This window comes from Piliocolobus tephrosceles, chromosome 10 (assembly GCF_002776525.5).
Source record: "Piliocolobus tephrosceles isolate RC106 chromosome 10, ASM277652v3, whole genome shotgun sequence".
Taxonomy (NCBI): Eukaryota; Metazoa; Chordata; class Mammalia; order Primates; family Cercopithecidae; genus Piliocolobus; species Piliocolobus tephrosceles.
Genome location: NC_045443.1, coordinates 13,334,134 through 13,349,689, shown reverse-complemented (window position 1 = coordinate 13,349,689; position 15,556 = coordinate 13,334,134).

Genomic DNA, 15,556 nt, shown 5'->3' with positions numbered 1-15,556 from the left:
GGGCCTTTAAGAGGTGATAAGATTATGAAGGCTCTGTCCTCATGAGTAGGATTCATGGTGTTATCAAAAGGTGAATTTGGTCCCCTTTTGTCTCTTCATCCCCCTGCCATGTGAAGGTGAAGGCTTCCTCCCCTCCAGAGGGCACAGTGTTAAAGGTGCTCTCTTGGAATCGGAATCGCCAATCCTGCCTGCACCTTCATATTAGACTTCCCAGTCCCTAGAACTGTGAGCTACTAAATGTCTGTTCCTCATAAATTACTCAGTCTATAGTATTTTGCTATAGCAACACAAAATAGGCTAAGCCAGTGTTTTCCAAATCTTTATCTCTAGCCCTAACTTGTTTCCCAAGCTACAGGCCTACCTCTCCACCTAACAGCTGAAAGTCCAATAGGCATCACAAACCCATCATAAAATCAGCACCTTACCCACCTCCCCAACCCAAAGCTTGTACTTTCTCCTTTGCCTCTTCTCACTGGAATTGTATTTGCATTCTTTGAGTTCTTCACTCACATTCCTAATGAAATTCCTCCCTTCTCCGTCACTCTGCTTTATATACAGGATAACTCACCAGATTCTGTCATTTCTACCCAATGTATAACACTGCTAATTCACAGCCAGGGGCTTTGCTTGGTGCTGAGAATATTGGAGTGAGCAAGACAGACAAGTTTCTTATTCTCAGGAGACAGACAATAGACGACAGATAAGTTTCTGTGTTGCACAGTGTGAGCAATGTCATGAAGGAGGTAAGCAAGGTGATGTGGGATAGCTGGGAGCATGAGGATGAGCAGAAAAGGCATCTCTATAGGATGAGAAGGGAGTCTCTTACAAAAAGGCTCAGGCAAAGAGCAAATAATCCAGGTCCATGGGTTAAGAGATGCAAAGGCCATATATAGAGAAAAAAGCTTCCCATGTTCAAGGACCAGCAATGAGACCTTTGTGGATAAAGCATATTGAGAAGGAAGTGATCATAACTAGGTGAGGATGAAGTAGGGGCAGAGGCCACATTGTGGAAAGCCTTGGAGGCCATTCAACGCCTTTGGATTTTATTCTAAGTGTGACGGGAAATCAAAGAAGAGCATTTAAGCAGAGAAAGGATCTGACCTGATTTATGCTTTTGTAAGTTCATTTTCACTGATGCATGAAGAATGAATTATGGGGAGGAAGGGGCAAGAGGCAGAGCAGGGAGACAAGTTCAAAGCTTTTGCACCAGGCCATGTAAGAGATCGTGGCAGCTTAAACTACAGGATGGCAGTTATCATGGTGAGAAATGGGCCAATTTGAGATCTATATTGTAAGTAAACCTGATAGAACTTGCTGATGGATGGGATATACAGATGAGGAAAAGGGAGGAATCAAGGATGACTCAGGAGTTCTGGTGTAAGCAACTAGGTGGATGATAATGCCATTTCTTGAATTGGGGACATAGAGAGAGGAACAGAACCAGCTGGCAGTTGGGTACAGAAGAGAATTAAGAGTTTTGTTTTAGATATGCTAAATTTAAGATTCCAAAGAGACAAGCTGGTGGAGATGTCAATTTGATAGTTGGATGTAAGAGCCTGGGCCTCCCTGGGGAGGGCTCTGAGATGGGGATCCATTTGGAGGCATCACTGGAGAGATGGTATTTGTGCCATGGGAGTACATCGATGAAGAGAAGAGAGTAGATGAGACAGGAAGAGAAAGGAAGAAAAGGGAGCCCGTGACAAGGTCCTGGGGCACTTCAATATTTGTACGTCTTCTCCAAAAGCAGAAGCCACTAGAGCTGTATGAGAAGCAGAGGTCACTGATACAGAAAAAATACAGGCAGCTATGATGTCATGAGACTAAGAAAAAGAGTGTGTCACAGAGGACAGTGGGGTCAAGTATGCCAAATATGATTGAAAGAACCAATATAAGGCCAGAAAACTACCTGATGGTTTTAGGATGATAGAGATTGAAGGGTAATTTTGGTAAAGTAATGTAATGAGCCAGATCGGAGCAAACTGAAGAGTAGTTTGTAGGTGAAGAGATAGAAGCACTGTGTGTAGACTTTGGAAACGTTTTATTAGAGATGAGGCTCTAGGTAGAGAGGGATGTAGCATTGGAGACTTTTGTGAAGCTGCAGAATGATAGAGCATGTTTCTGTGGTGGTGAGAATGAACATTCAAAAGGAAGGGACTGATGATGCAAGAGAGAAAAGGAGTAATGAGAAGAAAAGTCCTTGAGAAAGGCAGAGTGGAGGAAAGACAGTTTTGCTTTCTTACAATATAAACAGGAAGGAAGGGAATTATTTTCCATTCTAAGAGGAGGAAAAGAGAAAATGGTACACTGGGTACACACAGGTTCATGTGTAGACCAGGTGGATGGGAGAAAAGAGAGTTCTCCTCCAATCATTCCCATTTTTTAGTGAAGAGTGATAGGAGATCATCAGCTGTGATGGGGAGTGATAGAAGAGGCAGAGGTGGGAAGAGGGTGTTGAGGAGCAAGTGTGAGGCCTCTCCTCATGGTGTCTCACACTCTCTGCTCCAGTGCGGCAACCTCAGGTCAGGCCCTGACTGTCTCCATCTGTACTACCACAACAGCCCCCGAAACCTTCCATGCCCAGCTGCCAACCCCCAGTACCTCAATCCCTTATCTACCCATCCTTTGGAGAAATATCCCTAAACCACTGACATGATTTGCATCTGTGTCCCCACCCAAATCTCATTGTAATTAATCCTCAGTGTTGGAGGAGAGGCCTTGTGGGAGGTGATTGGATCACGGAGGCAGACTTCCCTCTTGTTGTCCTTGTGATAGACTTCTCCCAAGATGTGCTTGTTTAATGGTGTATAGCACCACTCCCCCAGCTCCCCACCCTGCTTTCTATTTCCTGCTGGCCATATGAAGATATGCCTGCTTCCCCTTTGCCTTCTGCCATGACTGTAAGCTTCCTGAGGTCTCCCCAGAAGCAGAAACCTGTACAGCCAGCAGAACAGTGAGCCAATTAAACCTCTTTTCATTATAAATTTTCCAGTCCCAGGTATGTCTTTATAGCAGTGTGAGAATGAACTAATACAACCATAGATTTGTTGTGCCATGAAAAATTTGATGGGCTTCACAGTCTACAGACCAATGCACTAACTCCTCATTTGGGCTATAGGGTTCTCCATTTTCTGGTCCAACTTTTGCAGGCTTATGCCCAAAACATCCTCTTCCCCTCTACCTTCTATGGAGCCATGCAGCCTACTCATGGCTCTCTCCAACTGCTGTGGCATCTGTCACTTTTATATCTTTGTTCAAGCTTTTCTCTCTCAGTGGCCTGTCTTCCTCCCTCTTGCAGAAGCCCTACCCATTCTTCAAGATCCAACTCAAATCCCACTTATTTCAAGAAACTGATCAGATCTCTCCCCCACCCCATAGTGCCTTATCCCTTTAGAACTTATTACAAAAGATCCAAGTATGACTTGTATTTTAAGCACATGCATAGGCATGTCTATATGTGTGCTTATGTCTGTCTCTAAGGAAGGAAGGAAGGGAAGGAGGGATGAAAGGGACAGGCAGATGGAGAAAGAGGAAGAAAAAAATGGAGATGCATCATGGGCCCCTGGTGTTTCACCTCAACAGTTTGAGTAAAAGAGCTCAACAGTGTTGCCCAAGAGTGGCAAGCATCTCAGAGCCACAGCTTCTCTTGGGCGCACCTGCAGGCATCTGGGCTGACAGGCCCCTTCCTCTCCCCTCTGTTCCCGCTCCTCCTTTCTTCCCCCAGTGCCTCCATCTTTGTTGCTCAGCAATTGCATCAAGCATGAAGAAGTAGATCTATCTCTAAAAAGAGCAGTGGGAGGGAATTGCGCTGCTCTTTTCAGAGATGAGAATTGAGAGAAATAGGGCAGAGAGATGAAAATGTAATGTTGAAAAATTCATGCTAGAGGAAGCACGTGCTGGCCCTCCCCTGCTCTGCCTCCCATCTGATAAGCTTCTGGCAGAGGCCTGGCTTTCCAGGCACATGAGAAGACGATGGAAGGTTTAGCCAAATCTGTCTGAGGGTGGCCTGAGAATTGGCAGGGGTCTAGGGAGTGCCCACGGGTGTGCAGGGACAGAGCTGCCACTTGGCTTCTAGGGGCCTGGGTTGTGGAGGGGCTGGGGGCAGTAAGAGGGCAGGAGCGGGAGAGGAGGTGTCCTCCCCATCTACATCAAGAGCTGCCCCTCTACGCCACCTCCCACCACTCCTGATGACTTCAGGCCTGGCAGGCACTGCTGTCCACAGACTCGTAGGTCCCCTGTGTTTAGGAATCCCGGGAGGCAAGGTTCGACCCTGGGCCAGGCGAGCGGCTGGCGTCGCTGCACTTCGTTGAGCACTGTGTGCTCTCAGCCTAGGGCGGGAGAGTTGAGGTGGCCCGGCTCTAGTGGCCCGAAAAGGCCCGGTCTCATTCCCAGCCCTAGTCTCTGACTCCCCTCGCAAAGCACTGCAGAGGCTGCGGCCTGATTAACGCCGCGCGGTGATACGTACAGGAGACCTGCTTGCGATTCCAGGCCAGCGGCCCCTGCTCCGCTGCGCAGAGGCGGCGTCTGCTGCTAGACTGCGACCCCTGGCGGCCCCTGGAGGCATTTGCTGCAGAGCTTCAAAAGCGGATGGGCCGCTGGACGGGAAGTCGAGGGAGTATTAAAAAAAAATGGGGTAAGAGCTCTGCACCCCCAGATGGTGCAGGGTGGGAGGTGGAGAATGAAGGGGAAGCCAATTTTGCTTTCTTATAATATAAACAGGAAGGAAGGGAACAATCTGTTGGGGATGGTGGGGGCTGATGGAGGGTAATGGGAGGGGGAAGGTGGAAATGTGAAAATCTGTTTATAGTTGGAATGGAATCTGTTTAATATGATGCTTACACAAAATAAGACTTAAAAGTTTTTCTCTACTCTGAACCGTTTCCCTCATCTTCATTTTAAGTAGCAGAAGAACTCTGACCTGTTTTTTCTCTTTCATACTCCCAAACCAGGCTGTGTTTTCAAAGAGGCATTCATTCAAGGAAATAAAACATGCTTTGGCTTCCTCCACTGCCTTCAGTGAGCCTGAGTCCAAACAGTCAATATAATACCAGAGTTGAGAGCCTGGACATTGGAGAGGCACAGTGTAAATTCAATCCATGTCCATATGTTAGCTGCCTGACCTTGAGTAACTTGCTCAACCTCTCTGAACCTTCTTTTACTTATTCAAAAAACAAAAATAAGCAAAATGCACTTCTAAGATTGTGGTGATAAAGAGAATCCTGCCTCATCTCTACTTCCAGGACAAAGAAGCTGTCTATTGTGGTTCTGCATTCCCTTCCCTGGCAGGACCCCTTTGGGCTATGACTGTGACAGACTCAGTTCAATAATAGATCAAGTGCCTATGAGTAGCAAGGGGATGAGTCCTCCAGGACTTTCCCTGACTCCTTCCCTTCCTTTCTCATCAGTTCATGCAGCCCTGTAGCCCGTGTCTGCCATGCAAGACAACCAAGCAGCACCCACAAAATGTTGCATGTGGTGTATGTGTGTTTAGTGTGCAAGGGCTTCTTGGCACAGAGCAGATCTTAGCTGAGGGTGGAGTCTGATGCCTTCAGCCAATTCTTAAAGGCTACAGATCAATGCCCTTCTCCTTGGTGTCAGCATTGCAAATATGCAATGCTTCGATATGCGGCCCGCTAGTGGCTCCAGCTCTGAAGAGGTTCTCCAGGTGGCTCCTCCCACTGAGGAGCATAGTGTAGTGGGAGAGGTGCAACATACACACAGGAAAAACTAAGTAAGAAGTCATGATTCTAGACAGCCTGTGTAAAGAAAGGGCCAGCCAAGGGGCTCATGGAGCACTCTCAGAGATCAGAGGATAGGAAAACTCCCTCAGACAGAAGTTGAGGGCTCACCTGAGCCCCAAGAGCTACAGAAAGTGGTCCTGGTGCTGTGATGAAGCGGGCAAGCTCTTCCCTCTAATTCAGGGTGGAAAACTGGAAGGGCATATCACGAGGTGTATCATCTACAAGGGGGAAGGAGAATATATGCAACACCTCTGAATCTTCAAAGGTGATAGGCTCTTGAAGATGCAGGGCCGTCTTTAGCCCCAGATCTTGGGGCTAATTGTAGGGCATGACTCTCATCCAAAAGCTTCACCACGGAACCTCTGACTACTCAGTGACCATCTTCTGGAGGACAAAACTGATTTGCAATTAAGTTCCTAGGGCTGAGCAAGAGGAGAGAAGTCAGGAACCTGGTTATTCACAATTTTTTTAATCCATTTATTCATCAATTCACTCACATAATCATCTATCCATCTATGTATCCATTCAGTCTTTCATTCACTCACTAGGTATTTTATTTAGCAATTGTTATGTGCCTAGCCCAGTGTCCTGTGCTATGAGAAATACAATTGTGTATCTCCTTTCCTTCCACCCTAAGGAAGATTCTACAATACTCTACACAGTGTTGAAGATTCTCCTCTTCTGTCCCACCCCATCTGGGGGAGCAGATGTCCTATGACATTCACACAGCTCATTCCTCTGCAGAAGCAGGGCCCTAACAGTGCGGATCCCACTGCTCTCAGCGAACTCTCTCATACTGAATCTAACTGTTTAGACATGACAGATCCACCCACCCACTTCCTAAAAGGACAAAGAAGATAGGACTCAATGTTCTGGTCCCTTAGAATCAAATACAAACATGTCAAGCTCTGCCTCATGTTCGCCTCTGACAACTGACCTGTGAGCTGGTTCCAGTCTCCACCTCGCATGGGCCCCCTCCCTCGGTGTTCACCTAGAATCATTCCAATCGCCTTTTTTCCTCGCCTGCTGCCTCACTCCCACCCCCTGCCTTTGTGGGATTTGTGACAATCTATGCTCTTTAAAATAATTTCTGGAGTGTATTTGTGTGTCTTTAGTGGTGGTGGAATGCTGTATAATTATCTCCCGATTCATCAGACTCCTTAACAGGCAAATGCCTTTTTTTCCAATAAGTTTCTCTGGCTGAAGCACCAATAGGCCTTGTTGCTACGGAAACCAGAACATTTCTTTCTCTATTTTAATGGTATGTTGAAAGTGCGGCGTGCATGTGCATGCACACATATGGTGGTTGCTCGTTTTTTCAGCTCTTTTTTCCTTCCCTACTTCTGCTGACCTGTCTGGCATTTTCCCGACCTCACATGTTTCAGGACGTCCCCCTCATCCACAGCCCCTGCTTGCCCCCTTCCTGCCTTTCACTGTGCCTCCACCTCCCCCTACCCTTCCATCTGTTGTTCTCAGCTGTTTTTAAAAGAAAAATACCAGTTGGCTTTGCATGAAATCTAAGAGAGAGAGGGAAATAAAAGGTAATTGTGGAAACAAAGCACTGCAAAAGGCTATGACCAGCCAGGTGTTTCCTGCTGGAAGGCTAGTGGCCTCACTTGGCCATCTTCCTAGTACATGGGGCTGCTTCGGAGAAGGAGGAGAGGCGATGGAGAGAGAGCAGCTCGGTGCAAGAGTAAAGAGAGAGCATATCCCCGCAGCACCATCTGCTGCTGCTGCTCCTGGGCACGGAGGAACTTCTCTCCACCCAAGTCCCTGGGTTTGGTTCAAGGACTATTGGGGGAGAGGAAGGGAGGGCTCTGTTGAAATTTATTTGTTGATTCAGTTAGTCAACAAACACTTACTGAACACTTAGCATATACCAGGCACTGTTCTAGGCACTGGAGATATGCTGAGGGCTCTTGTCCTTGAGAAGCAAGGCTTGCTCACAGACAGTTGCCAAGGCAGCATAAGTGGTGAGAGGCACAGTGACATTTGGGCTCTGGAATGAGACAAGCTTAAGTTTGAGCCCCAGGCCACTATTTTTTAGCTGTGACCTTGGGTAAGTGACTAAACCTCTAGAAAGCTCAGTTTCCTTACCCCTGAAAGTAGCTTTATAATAAAGTTGTTTCCGAAGATTAAATAAAATAATGAATGTTTATTGGCATAATCAATAAACGTCGGTCACCACTGTTGTCTTTTTCGTTGTTATTACCATTGTTAGGGTCTTAAGGGGCTCATGGTAACATGCAAGGTGCCCAAGACATAGGCAAGTCATCACCAAGAAGGGTTTGACCAGACATTTTCCAAGCGGGAACGTGTGAAGAGCACTCTAGTCAGAGGGCACAGCATGTGCGAAGACCTACATCATAGACAAGGGAGTGCGTCTGTGGCTGCGGTGTCCCGTGTGCATGTCTGGGAGTCGGGGCACGGTGGGCTCTGGCTGGGCTGAGGACACTGACGGCTATGGGATAGGGATTGAAACAGACCCTCAGTTATGGGAGTACACAGGAGGTTTTTAGCTGTGACACAAGGTCACAGCTAAAAAATGGTGGCCTGGGGCTCAAACTTCAGCTTGTCTCATTCCAGAGCCCAAATGTCACTGTGCCTCTCACCACTTATGCTGCCTTGGCAACTGTCTGTGAGCAAGCCTTGCTTCTCAAGGACAAGAGCCCTCAGCATATCTCCAGTGCCTAGAACAGTGCCTGGTATATGCTAAGTGTTCAGTGAGTGTTTGTTGACTAACTGAATCAACAAATAAAGAGGTTTAAGAGAAGCACAGGCAGATGCACTCTTTAGAGAGAAGAGTTTTTCCTTGTGACACACAAGATGCCAAAATTAAGGGGCTCCTGAACTTCCGCTGGCTTTAAAAGTCAGTGATGCCAGGGGATCCTGGCCAGCTGCACGTAGCAAGTGATCTCTTGCTCCACTTTGGCCCATCCTCCCAGTGCATTCCAGGCTACACACAGCTGGGAGAAAGGATATCAGATTCAGGGCACTCTAGCTGTGTCTACTTGAACTAGGCACTAATGCAACACTAGAGGTAGAAGACCCTGGAGTCTCTTCCAGCTCTTGATAGCATGACTATAATTTGAGGAATTTAAAGGAGTGGTTGGTTGGCACACTGATGGTGGAGTGGTTGGCAAGGAAAGAAAATACTGTGTGTGTGCAGAGCAGTGTGAAAACTGGAGGGGAGCAGAGATGCTGGAGCAGACGTGTGAGGTAGAGAGACCAGGCAGAGCTGGGCCACAGAGCTGGAGCTGGAGGGAAGAGGAGAGGAGTGAGCGATAATGCAGAGGCTCTGGGGCTTGCAGGCTAATTCTGTTGTGCTTGGAGGTCGGGAAAAATTCAGCAAGTCAAGCGTACGATTGGGTGCTCTGGGTTTGGCCTTTTTAAAAAGGAAACGGTAGAACAGCAAGAGCTGCTTTGGATCATGTGGTACATCCACCCTCCGCTCTCAACACTGAGCAAGCATTCTTCAACATTACAATCTAAAAGTATTCCAGATTTTTACTTTACCTAGTGTTTAAAATAAGACAACAGCATCTCTAAAAACAAGTAGAAAGGAAATCAGAGCTGACCAAAGGTAACAAGGTAGTGAGCCAAACGCATGCCTGCAGTTTCCCATCTCCTATCACTCCACAGCCCCTTGCCTGTAACAGGGGTCTATCCAGGTTACAGTGAGCACTTACATGCTGGCGTGTTTGTTTTCTCTTAAGAACTCACATGGAAGGAGATTCCCGCCCCCTCAATTGATGGATTTGTATTCTGCATTTTTCAAAATGCTTAGAATGGATTACTTATGGAATTAGAAAAAAAAACACATTTATACACATTGTTTAATAAATTCGATGAAGCTTTAAATATATATATATATATATATATATGTAAAATATCTCTTAAGTATGAAAAAGTTAAAAGAGAATGGGGAGAAACGTAAGCCATATTGTACAAAGCAATCTCTTCATTTATATCATCCTGCCTGGATCTCACACCACCTGTGTGAGATAATGATTCTTATACCCTTTTACACACAAGGAAATTGAAGTTAAGGCCAGTTGAGAAATTTGCGAAAGGTCAGACATCTAATCAGTAATGGGGCCCGTAGTCACGTCAGTGTGTGCCTGACTTCAAGGTGCAGATCCACCATTCACCCTAACGAACACAAGAAGGACAGGACCGTTCTTTGATCAGTAACAATGTTGCCCTGTGACACAAATTCACTTAACACTTTTATCTCTGGGTCCTCCACTCCAGAACCTGGTTGGTTACCCAGTGGCTTTACCCTGTCCCCTCATTCTCCAAACTTTTCTAGGCTCCAAAATTACTTCTCTGTCTTTTCCCTCCTCATCTGAATTCCAGTTCTGTCTACTTACAGCTCTGAATCCCAGTGGTTAAAAAAGTAAGCAAACTCATTTAATTGGCACAAGAGTGAGAGAATCTGTCGGGTGTATTTTTATTCTCCCAGCCGTGTTTGCTTCATCAAAACTGATAGAACCAAATGACTGTGATTGATGAAGCCAAAGACGGCAAGACAAAACAATTAAATTTCAGGTAGGGGAAAGGGAGAGAATTTTTGGATCCAGTGAGGTTTTTTTAAACAGCTTTATTGAGGTATAACTGACACACAATAAACCACCTATATTTAAAATGTGCAATGTGATAGGTTTTGGCATATGTAGACATCCATGAACCATCATTACACTCAAGATAATAATAAACTCACCTGTCATCCTCAGAAAGTAACTCTTGTGGGGCAAGTAAGTTTTTGAAATTCCTCAAATTGGGAAGTTTGTAAGCAATGTGACTTTGTGAATAAGGGTGGCTCCCATAACCGTAGTGGGGCTCAATGACATTTTTGTGTACTAAATGCAGCACTAAAACCAAGTGATTTTTGAAACTTGTTCATAATGCTGAAAATAATTCTGGGGGGAAAAAAAAACAGGCTGCAGACCTATTTGCAAACAAAAATCATGTGAGGATGTTAATCTCCAGAAAATCTGATAGCATATTCTACACAAGCCTGATCAGGAAGATATGTTTGCAATTAAAATGGTGAAAATATACATTGGAAAATTCCAGCAGAAGTGAGTCCTCCGTCCAGGCCCGTGAACTACACCAGCAGAGATCACAGCTCACGTCCAATGGGGCCAGGTGAGCTGTGGCCCCTGGCCACAGGGCAGGGCACAAGCCAAGGAGACTCGTCATTTCAGACAACTACAAAGACAAAATGTGGCATTGGGATTGGGAACGTTAAATTAAAGATTGGAGAAGGACCTCTTGCTAGGTCTTTCTTTATTTTGGTGTCCTTAATACCTATATTTCCTAGTACACAGGCCTGGAAGTAAAATGTTGAATAATCAGTGGGGATATCTATTTGAAGTGAAATGCTCTCCGGTTTCTCAAATGAATGGGAGTTCTTAATGCAGCTACCCGTGGAAACTCCACCACTCTAGAGGTGAGCAGACAAGAGGCTGCGTAGGAGGAAGGCTCTCATGGGGATCTTCTGGTGTTCGAGGACTCCATGCATGGATTGCCCACTGCATACTAGACAGTGTGTGAGATTATGCTTTGTTGGCAGAGATAGCTGAGCACATAGGCAGGAGATAGAGGCTATGAAGGAGAAGGATGCATAGCACGACAGCACCCAGGCAGAGCACCTGACCTGGCCTGAGGAGTCAAGGAGGCTGTGCAGAGGCCATGGCCTCCAAGCCACTGCACAGTTTCATGAGGCAGTGCTATTTCCGCCTTGGTTGTTACGTGTTTTGTACAACACCAAGCTCAACCCACTTAGCTTCCTCATCCATAATAATGGCCCACTTCAGGAACTAATAACTAATCTTGGAAAAATCAATCTTATCCTGGAGTGAAATACAATCTTAAATATATGCCTGTGGAATAACAACATGGGACATGAGTGTGCAAGCCACCGCCGAGCCTGAAGATTAACGGAGAGCTGAGGGTTTCTCAGTAAAATATTTCTGCGTCAAGTGCTTGCTTTTATCAAAGCACGGATAAAGTCTATCTTAACACATCCTCAGCATTCAGAGAGCTCTTTCTGAAGAGGAGACAGAGAGAAAGGGGTAAAGAGAGAAAACAAAAAGACGGAGCTATTAGGATGAAAATCAGAGAGAGAGAATACAGAATTAAAATGGTGAGTAGAAAACAGAGGAGAGCTTGAGAGAGGAAAGGGCAGATTGGAGGATGAGGATGAGAGGGAAAGACCAGAAAAGGCTGAAAACTGGAGAATGAAAAAGCTGATGGAGAAGTAAAGAAACAATAAACATAAAAGGGAAGGATCTATATTCATGAATACACTTTTAGTGGGGAAAACAAGATAAAGAACAGAAGGATTGGAGGTGTGAGTGAGCAAAGGATGGAGAAATCAGTACCCAAGAGAGCCATCTACTGCCTCCAGAGAGAAGCGTAAAGCACTGGGGAAAAGGGAGGACTCGCGGATGTGGGATCACATCGGGGCAACACAGAGCCAGTGCCTACTCACTCTCTCATTTAAAATGCTGGGCAAATTAAAAACAGCCACTTGTGTCACAGGAGCCTCAGTGGACCATGCTCCTGAAGACATCTCTCTGTCCTTCACCAGTTCGCAGCATGCCCTCTGGTACTTAAGTCCAGATGGCCAAAAAAGAACAGGGGCTTTGAGCAGGCTTCAGGGGCTGGCCCTCCGACATGGCAGTGAAACCTCTGCCCAGCAGCTTTTGTTCCATAATCCCCGACCAATCTCTGAAACAAGTACCTAATGAAGACCTTTCAAGTGTCCCCATGGTAGGAGGACTAACTGGCTTTGTAATCAGATATCCTCCAGGTATTCAAATCTTGAGATAGCAAATGTTCCCTTTTAAGAATCTGTTTAGCTTTTTTTCATTTACTATTTCCTTGGCCTATTTTCTTTTCTGTAGAAGGCACGAAAGGTATTCCCTGAATGATGAGATTTATTCAAGAATGCTTGTGCTGATGTGGACATCCTGCTCCCCATAGTGGAGAATTGGTATCCCTAAGTCATCAGTTCAGACACGAGACTAATAGCAAGAGGAGAGCCATATGGCAGTGTTTGAACAGGAAGCTAATATGACCACTGCAATTAAATTGAGAACACTAACAGAATTAACCAAATTCACCAGCTATAATGATGTCATTGTTGATCACATGCAAGGAACTCAAGAAAAAACTCAAGGTCTTCGGTCATCCTCGTTCCATCTCCAGGGAGGATGGTAAACATCAAAGATAATATTAAGTTCTCAAGGTCACATTAGGTAAGTCATCATTTCAGGAGATGGAACTCTCAGTGGACAGAGAAAAAGGGGGATCATCTCTGTTATTCGCCCAGTTCATTCTTTGGTTTAATCTCTTCCTAAGGTGATTGAGACAATACCTGAGGCTGTCCTCTCTCTAGGGTTGTCTACCCTTTGAAAGACCAGATGAGATCCTAGAAATCTCAGAGGAAAGGGGGTAGCCCAGTTGATTAAGAATCAGAGCAGTGGCTGGGGTAGTTAGGGAGAGATAAGACAGCTTAGCAGGCTAACGGCCACCATAGGCCCTCACCCCAGTGCTGCTGCTCTTTATGGTACCTCAGTGGTCTCTTGGGAGATATTTTCTTCTGGTGGGATGATAATAACTCATGGGGTTATGGGAAAACAAACTCCACCTCTTGGGTTGACTTCCTTTGTCTTGGTCCTATTTGCTAAGCAGAGTCCATGAGAGGTCAGAACCAAGCATATCAGGTGAGAGAACTCCCAAGTTCCCTTCATGCTAAGAAGCTATGATTGGGCGGGAGGAGACCAAGAGGTCTCCTCCTTGGGTCCTCTCCTTGGAACCTAACCTCTTCCTTAGGTCCCAAGGAACCCGTAAGTATCAAGTAAACAGAAGAGCAAAGAGGTGGGTTTTTTGGTTGTTGTTTGCTGTTTGATTGATTGTTTTTGAGAGACAGAGTCTCTCTGTTGCCCAGGCTGGAGCACAAAGGTGCAGTCATAGCTCACTGTAGCCTCAAACTCTTGGGTTCAAGTGATCCTCCCATCTCAGCCTCCTGAGTAGCTGGGACTACTCAGGTATGAGCCACCAAGCCCAGCTGAGCAAAGAGTATTAACTCGGAAAAAATAAAACACAAATTGAAGCCTAACTGCTATTATAACCTTCATGACAAAAGTTTATTTTTTATTAATAGTCTATCGAGTGCCTCCTAGATATGTCCTCAAATTAATAGTCTATAGAGTGTCTGTTAGATACTTTATGAACATTATATCATTTAGTATTTACTAGAATTCTACAAGACAGGTATTTTTATGCTCCATTTACAGGTAAGAAAACTAAGGCGCGGGGAATTTCAATAGCCTGTCCCAGTTCTTACAGTTAGCAAGAGGTTGAGCTGGGTCTGTCTGACCTCCAGCCTATGACTGCCACACTGCCTCTCTTGAACAAGATCCACCGAGCATGACCGAGCCTGTCACCTAGGTCCTAGGGCATCTCCCCCACCGCCCCGTACAGCTGCACATACTTCTGATGCTCGCCAGGGAGTTTTTCCCAGTCTGGTGTGCACCGCCTGGCAAAATGAAACAGGATTGGGAGTAATTGTGACATGACATGGTCTAGAATGAGGAGCAGATGGGGCTTGAGTGCTCGGAAACCCTTTGGGTTCTGATTACATGAGAAGGTGATATGGCCATCTGAATGATTTCCAGTGTGCATTGGCAGAGAAGGCAGGGAGGCAGGGTGACAGCCATGGCTGATGTGGTTGGCAACAGCTGAAGCTGAAAATCACCCCTGCCTACAGTCTTAAGTTATCATTCTCAACACGATGGGCCCTGAGGCCTGGAAACAAGAGGAGTTATAGAGAAGGGGCAGAAAGACAAGATCACAGAGGCCGTCTCTATAGAAAAGAGTCCTAACCATGACCAACAGAGTCCCAGCAGCATTCCAGACCTTTCAGTAGTGGTTGGACTGGAGGCAAACAAAGAGAGAGACTGAAGAACTGGGAGGTCCTCAGAAGGCCTGGTTCCTAGTCCAAATTCTACCCCTAACTAAATGTGTGACCCCAGGGAAATCACTGACTTTCTCAGAGTCTTGAGCAAGGGAGTTTAGTCCCTTGTAATCCTGAAGTATCCTGATTCTAATCTGAGCTGTTAAATACTCTATCTCAAGATATTCTCTCTATAGAAATAAAAAGCAAAGATACCTCTTGTAAGAAATAGAATACAGAGAGTACAACTCAAAGACAGGCACAAATTGATGATGTCTAGCTTGCCATCCCAAGGGCATTGATTTGATTTGAGTTGTGTCGCCATTCAAATCTCTTGTCGAATTGTAATCCCCAGCACTGGAGGAGGGCCCTAGTACACAGTGATTGGATCATGGAGACAGATCTCCCCCTTGCTGTTCTCATGATAGTGAATGAGTTCTCACGAGATCTGGTTGTTTAAAAGTGTGTAGCTCCTCCCCTCGCTCTCTCTTCCTCCTTCTCCAGCAATGTAACATGTGCCTGCTTCCCCTTTGCCTTCTGCCAGTTGTAAATTTCCTGAGGCCTCCCCATCCATGCTCCTTGTGCAGCCTGCAGAACTGTGAGTCAATTAAACCTCTTTTCTTTATAAATGACCTAGTCTCAGGTAGTTCTTTATAGCAATGTGAGAATAGACTCATACAGAATAAAGAAATGGATAATGGGTCACTTTTTTCCTTCTCCTGTACATCAGTCAGGATGCCTTTAGCTGCAAGTTAGATGACACCCTGATTTGACTGGCTTAAACAATATGGAAAAGCACTTCATAAGAAGTCCAGAGTTAGTCAGTTCATCCCAGGTTCTTTCTGACTTT